The sequence below is a fragment of the Trachymyrmex cornetzi genome, unplaced genomic scaffold (assembly GCF_001594075.2).
Source record: "Trachymyrmex cornetzi isolate Tcor2-1 unplaced genomic scaffold, Tcor1.1 scaffold922, whole genome shotgun sequence".
Lineage (NCBI taxonomy): Eukaryota > Metazoa > Arthropoda > Insecta > Hymenoptera > Formicidae > Trachymyrmex > Trachymyrmex cornetzi.
The window spans coordinates 204,941-212,710 of NW_017300270.1; the positions used below are offsets into that span (position 1 = coordinate 204,941).

General features: G+C 32.2%; 1 protein-coding gene across 1 annotated transcript in view; it reads right to left on the minus strand.

Annotated features, from left to right (window-relative positions):
• The window catches only part of LOC108769645 (chitotriosidase-1), a 29,681-nt gene that overhangs the window by 4,435 nt on the left and 17,476 nt on the right, over nucleotides 1-7,770 (minus strand). The gene's annotated exons all lie outside the window — the stretch shown is intronic.

Consider the following 7,770-nt stretch of genomic DNA (forward strand, 5'->3'; position numbering starts at 1 on the left):
TTCCTGCCTCTCACTCTAATCGTCTTTCTACCCCCACCATTGCCATCAGCGGTCCATTCTAGATGTCGATGGTTTGGACGTAACACTAGCAATTTGACAGCAATATAAAAGAAACTGTTGTAGTAAAAAGGGTTAACCTTTAACAATGCTTTCCTGTTTAAAATCGACTCAAAAGAGAACTTTAAGATATCTTTAAGAGTCCTTGAAAAAACATCTTTAAGATATTTCATAAAGAATAATTTAAGATAATAATTTAAGATATTTCTGAAAGATATCTTAAAATGACTTATGAGTTGATTTTAGACATTTTACTCATTTGGTTGACAGGTGTAAGTTACTATGAATAAAATTACAATGCAGAACAAAATACATATTAAAGTATTAGGAGATTTTATTTACTCAGTAAACATTTCAAAAAAAGTATTATGCCTTTCATCTTAGAGCCCCCCTCCCTTGTGGCTCACTTCAAAAAATTATTTTATTAGAACACAGCTGAAAGATCTTCTAATGCTGCGTCTTTTATTCTATTCTATGTCGTTTTTTAAAATCGAAAAATTTAACTCGATGCATCCCTCTGGGGGCGGCACCACATACTGCTCGACGACGCTCCATTTCCATTCGATTGACAAAAATGTGGACTAAATATTTTACAAAAACGATTTCCAACAGATTGTTGCAACATTTATGGGAATAATTTTGTTACATTTCCGCTCATTTGCGCAAACAACCGTTGTCCGCATAATGCCTCTAGGTTGACCTAAATGAAATTATTATTGCTCTGATGACAGCAACATGATGGTAATTGAAGAGAAACTTGTGCTAAGCACCTATTTCTTTTTTTATTCCAAGGACCGTTTTGTTATCTGGGATTGTAGTATCTTCACCTTAGCCTCTAGAATCTTACACAGAATTTAGTACAGTTGCTTTGTATAGCTTGATAATCAGCTGCGGGCTCGATTTCCCGGTTTTGATTGGTGACCGTTCAGCCAATCAGCGAATCCCATTAGCGCATCTCTTATGAATATAGGACTCTACCGTATATAGTTGAGCTAACAAGGAGATGGCACGAATTGCGAAATATGAATTGGAATATAACCTATACCATTCGAAAGGCGAGTTCGAGAGTGTAAAAAGTGTAAAAGGGTTTGGGTGCATAGGCCCTCGTTTAAGAGAAATTTGCATGTGAAGTTAAGCAATGGACCTGCGCCCATATAAAAGTAGTACGCGCGCATCAAGCCTCTCGGCCACCGCGCTTCTTGCTTTACCTCTACTTATTAACAGTACTTACCGCGCAGCAGTCCGATTGCTCAACTTCACATGCAAATTTATCTTAAACGAGGGAGGTTCATGCACCCAAACCCTTTTACACTTTTTACACTCCCGACCTCGCCTTTCGCATGGTATAGGTTACATTCCAATTCGTATTTCGCAATTCGTGCCATCTCCTTTAAGATTAAAGTACAGTCAAAAGCAATGAGGTTGTGACACTTTTTTGTCGATAGGTTTCGGAATGCAGCTTACTCACCGAGCGATTGGTTCTTATTCATGAATTCACAAATAAGAACCAATCGCTCGGTGAGTAAGCTGCATTCCGAAACCCATCGAAAAAAGTGTCGCAACCTCATTGCTTCTGTCTGTACACTGCTGTTCTCTAATTGAGTCCCTCGAGTGTAGGAGGGTGGAGAAGTGTGTAGGTAAGCGCCCCATCTATGCATGTATGTACATACGCATTAAAGGCCAGAAATGGCGTGCTCATCCACACCCAAGTGCGACTAAAGTGTGACTCGATTATTGAACAGCAGTGTACGTTAAAAATATTATTTTTCTCGATATTAGAAATTTTTTGAGAACGCAGTAACGGTAAAGTGTCGGCCTTAGAAGTATAATATTACAAAGAAATATTGCAGCAAAATTACAATTAAATATACTTAAATGTACTTAAAAATCTATAAAATTAATTAATCAAATTTTTTGTGAAAATAAGTATTACCCCAGCTAACACAAAGTTACAAATTACAAATTACAAAAAAATTTTTTCCATTTCCCGAAGTTGAGACTTTGTGTTTTTTGTTTCTCAGATCGAGTAGAATCTGCAAAATTTCAAGTTAATAGCGAGTGGGGATCATTCGGAACTATATCTCTAGAATGTAACGCTTATGTTCCAGCTAATACAAAGTTACATGTAACGTACCCGTTAATTGTAATTTCCCACTCAACAATATAACTGTAATATAACACGTGTGTTATATTACAGTTATATTGTTGAGTGGGAAATTACAACTAACGAGTACGTTACATGTGAGTATCATTTAATCTTTGTTCAACACTCGGTGAACAACAAGGATAAAGTAATACTTCTGCGCTAACCGCTGCATAAACGAATGCACGCTTTGTATTAGCTGGGACATAAGCGTTACATTCTAGGGATATAATTCCAAATAATCCACACTCGCAATTAACTTGAAATTTTACATATAAATTCTACTCAATCTGAGAAACAAAAAACACAAAGTCTCAACTTCGGGAAATGGAAAAAAATTTTTTAAGGTAACTATTAAGTTTAGGTGACACCTCATCGATTTCAATGTCCTTTAGATATGTTGTAGAGGAGAATGTCCTGAGTAATTTCCTACAAGAATTAAATAAGGGATTGGTTTAGAAGATACCAATAAATTAAAATTTCATAATGAAATCATAGTGTATGACTTTCTACGCGAAGCAACTCCTACTCCACCTTCCTCCAAAGAAATGTGGTAAATCTCAGAAAGTCGTGCGCCCCTAAGCAGGGGGAGGGGTGGGGTGAAACTCATTTCGCGTGGAAAATCGGACTCTCCTTGGCAGGGAGGGGAGTGTGCATTCCCGAAACGGCGGAGGGGGGGGGATGAGTGGGGTGAAATCTTAGAGTATATATAGAATAGAATTTAGTCTATAAACATTGTCATATAAAAAAAATTTTTTTTTGAATGATAATCTTAATTTTCTGATATAAAAAATATAATTATAATAAGTTCGACTATTGGGAATTAGTGCTGTACTATGTGCACGATAAATTTTAATATTATTAAATTGTATCTTTCATATTTAATTATTAATTTGTATAACTGTTTCGGCTACCTTTTTAGCCATCTTCAGTACATACAGATGAATCCATGTTATAAGGTAAACGATGAGATGCTTAAGACATATAAGGCTACGGTATCCGCATGTTTTTCGTTATCTTTTTCGTTTTTACTCCAAGAAATGATGATTGACCATTTCACATGGAAACATTGCGGATACTAAGATAACGAAAAATATGCGGATACCGTAATTTTATACATTTTAAGCATCTCATTGCTTACATTATTATATGGATTCATTTGTATGTATTGTGACGTTTTCCGTCCATCACAAGAGTGGTATGACCCGACTAGGAAAGCGCGACTTCAGTATCCTGTGTCCCCCCTTCCTTAAGCCCGTATCAGACTACAGACTCTGCAAGCCGATCCGACTGTCAATTCTGACTGCCGACCAATAATGGACCAATCACATTGAATCAGTCTTATTGTGATTGGTCCATTATTGAATCAGTCTTATTGTGATTGGTCCATTATTGGTCGATAGTCAGAATTGGCAGTCGGGTCGGCTTGCAGAATCGGTAGTCTGATACGGGCTTTAGGAAGCAGGCGTATTTGCGCATTCTTTTTAAACATTGTTCCTTCTATTTTGCGTCAATTTCGCGTATTTATACGTCTCGCGGATTTTCTGTGTTTGTTTTTGTCTCTTTTTCCGTGCTCTGCCGTACCGTGAGTTTTTACAAAATAATTTGCGACTCCTTATGATCTTGTAATTTTACGTCATCTCATCAGCCCACGAGTGAAGAGAGAAGACCACCAGGACAAAGATGGAAGAGGAGATAGTGAACGAACTATCGGAGGCATCCAGCATTCTGTAAGGAGAGTGGCGCGCAGGTGATATCGCTTCCTATTTTAATACTTTTCGTTTCAATTTGAAACCTGTCGTTCTACCACTCTACGCCCACGTGTCTCGCCGACGTGTCGGCCATCCCCTATTATTGCCCTCGTTATTTCTTTGCGACGCTTGCCTGCAATATTTTGTGATAGAACGACAGGTTTCAAAATGAAACGAAAAGTATTAAAATAGGAAGCGATATCACCTGCGCACCACTCTCCTTACAGGATGCTGGATGCCTTCGATAGTTCCACATCATTATGTGATCTTTTTTGGATACGATACGATCAAGATAAGATCGTAATTTTTCACTCATTGCGAATTCTCCGGAATCAGATAAGATACGAGATCAGTGAAAATTGAAGAGGAAATCAGAGGTCTCTTTTGAAGACTTTGACAATTACAGAGAGAATCTGGCGAGTTCCCCTAACAGATGGACCGTTTAACTAAATTTTTGTTTCATTTCTATTTAATCATTTATTCTTTTAAAACAGTTGCTCTTTGATTAAACTGCGAATTGCTCTAATATAATTTGTTATAGTTATTAATGAAAATTTATGTAATAGCGAAGTGCTAAATTTATGTGACATAATTAATGAATTTATTATTATTTCTATGATGTATTTATGTTAAGAATTTTGTCATTAATAATTTTGAATTATTTAAATTTCAATTTAAATTTAATTTTATTATTTAATTAAAATAATTTCATCATTTGCTTTATGTAGGATATATATATTTCAGTTAATATGTGTGACCGCGTTTATATATTTTAAATATTGAAAATATATTTACGTGATATTATTGCTTATTATTGAGAATGGTGTGAATACTGAGAATTTATTTGGTGATGTGTGTAAGCGTTTTTTTCTGTGAGATGAATATAAGAAACTGTTATATTGTTCCTGTTTATTTTGAATTGGATGGCTCAAGGTAAATATTCCATTTATAGATGTTTATAAGTAGGATTGAGAATTTATACTCTGGGATAATTTATATGTTTGATGTTAATGGTTTTGATAAATTTAATGTTAATTTAATATTATTTCAATGGAAAATTAAATTTTTTCCTGTTGTGTTAAATTAAGTTTATAATTAATTTGAACGTTTATCTTTTTTTATAATATTTAATTATATTGTCTATATTATTTAATTGACATTACTTTTTTTTTATTGTTATTATAGTAGTGTTCTTTGTAGTGCTATTTTTTCTCTTTTTTTTAGTTTAGTATATGTTTGTAGCTTTCATCCCTTTTTTTATAATAATTCACTTTAAGGATTGAATATATGGGGAAAAAGAATAAAATAATACCAAAAGACCTAATTGATGGGTCATCTGTTCCTCCTAACTTTAAGAGAACTAAATTTGAACCGAAGAAAGGAGGAAACTCTCCTTCTGGTAATATGTATAATTTTGGTGGTTCATCTTTGGATGAAATAATACCTTCTTCTAAAGTTTCACCTATTAAGTTGAGAGTTAATATTAATTAGATAGTTAAAGCGAATATTCCAGATTGCAATATATTAACTCACAATTGAAAAATAGATATGATAAAAATTTATGTGCTCCATTTCAAATTTTTATTGAAATTTTAGATGAGAATGTTCTCTCGATTGGTAATTTGCATCCTTTATCAATGGATAAACTAATTTTATCAAAATTTAAAGATTTAAAAATAAACAGAATTAAAAAATTGGGAAAAAATTTAATTATTGTATCCTTTAATGATTTTCAAGAAGCTAATAGATTTATTGAAGAAAAGAATCTTTTACTTAATAACTAGTATATATATAGGTCCCTCATTTTAAGGTTTTCAGAATAGAGGGATTATAAGGGGTGTGGACCCTTCTTTGTCGTTGGAGAAAATTGAGTGTGGTATTATACGTGGATTAAGGAGGTTGTAAGGCTGAGGTGGGCAGTGAGAGGGGAATGCTTTAATACAAAAGAAATATGGAGTATAGCCAACATTTGAACATTAAAATTTAAAGAAATAAATAGCTAAAATTTAAAGAAATATGGATCATAATGCAATTAAAATGCAAAAAATATTAGTGTTTATTTGTGCAAAAGTTCCAAAGATAAACATATATTTTTTAGAACAATAAATATTTTTAGCTCAAGAAATGATTTAGCAATGGTGTAAAACTGAAAAATCGAAGTTGGTAACATTGCAAACTGCAATGTCTGACTGCAATGTCTGATGGATAGATAAGGTTAACGTGATGCTATAAATGTTTTGAAGCGTTCTTTGACAAATCATTTAGTACAATTTTTTTTCTGTGATTAGTAAATCAAATGCTTAGAAGCATTTGTAGTGAGACTTTGACGGTACTACTCAACTGATATTTTTGATTCTCGATGATGAAACAACGTTGCCACATTTTCTCCATCAAACAGTTTCAATGGCAGAAGTATCACATCTTTGGTTATATTTTTTACTATTGTTAATAAACAGAGTGGTAACAGTTGTTTTAATCTTCAAATATATTTTTAATATATGCTATACTTTATATATTAAAAATAAATTTATTTGATTATTAACATTTTAAATATTAATATTTATTGAAAACAGATTCATAGAATCGAGTCTTCTATAAGAGAAAGAGAAATATTATAAAATTCAGAATTTTGTTATTAATTTACAGAAAAATGCGCTGGTCAAAAAATCTGAAAAAATGTACATAAAAGCATGCTTTGTAGATAAAGCTGTTCCAAATTTCAAGCAATTTTTAACATATTAGATTCTCCTTACAACCTCCTTAACAAATCTTTTAAAATCATAAAAATGGAAAGATTTAAATTTCGCTTGAAACAAACGAATACTTTGGAAGAATTTGAAACCATTAAGATCACTTTTAATTAAGATTTTTTGCCAGAATTTATAAATATCTGGAAAGTAAGATTAAGGATTTATCCTTTCATTAACAGAGTAAGAAAATATCTGAATTGTTCTCGTTGAGGATATACTTCTCGTGTATGTAAAGCCAGATTAACATGCTCATCCTGTGGTGAAAAACATATAAAGATTGATTGTACTTCACAATTTGACAAATGCGTAAATTGCTCTAATAAACACGACTCTTTTGATTTTCGATATCCAGTTTTTAAAAAACTTAAACTTATTAATACAGTGTGTGCTTATGCAAATATAGACAGAGCAATGGCCACTAATTTATTAAACAGCAAAACTTAAAAAATATTAAGGATATTATTAAAGTTTGTCGTTTGTTAACTTATGAGATAATAAAGTGACAATAGAGGATAATAATATAATTTTTGAAAGTATTTCAGATTTATATCAAGAATCTGAACTGAATTTAAAAGAATTAGAGTTGGAGCTGAGTACTGTTAAAAATAATTATATCCAAAATAATATAAGTAGTAATAATTATAATGATAAAAGTCACATTAATTCTCAAGTTTCTCATAGTAATCTGATTAACGAAGAAGTTGTCAATGATCAATTGAAAACTAATAACAATAATGTTAATTTCAATGATATTTTATTGGATTCGGACTCAGTGATAGTGGTTCCTCAGGATGCCACTCTTACTTAAATATATCTTCTACTATTTGAATCTAATTTCCCAAGAAACTTAAAACTAAGAAATATAGCTAAACTAGCTTTAAATTCTTTATCGAATAAATAAATGAACAATATTTTTATTTTTAGACCGCATATGTGAGAAATCAATCAATACTAGAAATTTAAACGCCTATTATGGTCGAAGCTGGATCTTCGTTACTTTAAATAATTCAATATTGAATTACTAATATATACTATATATATACTTGCATATATACCATATTGTAGTCTT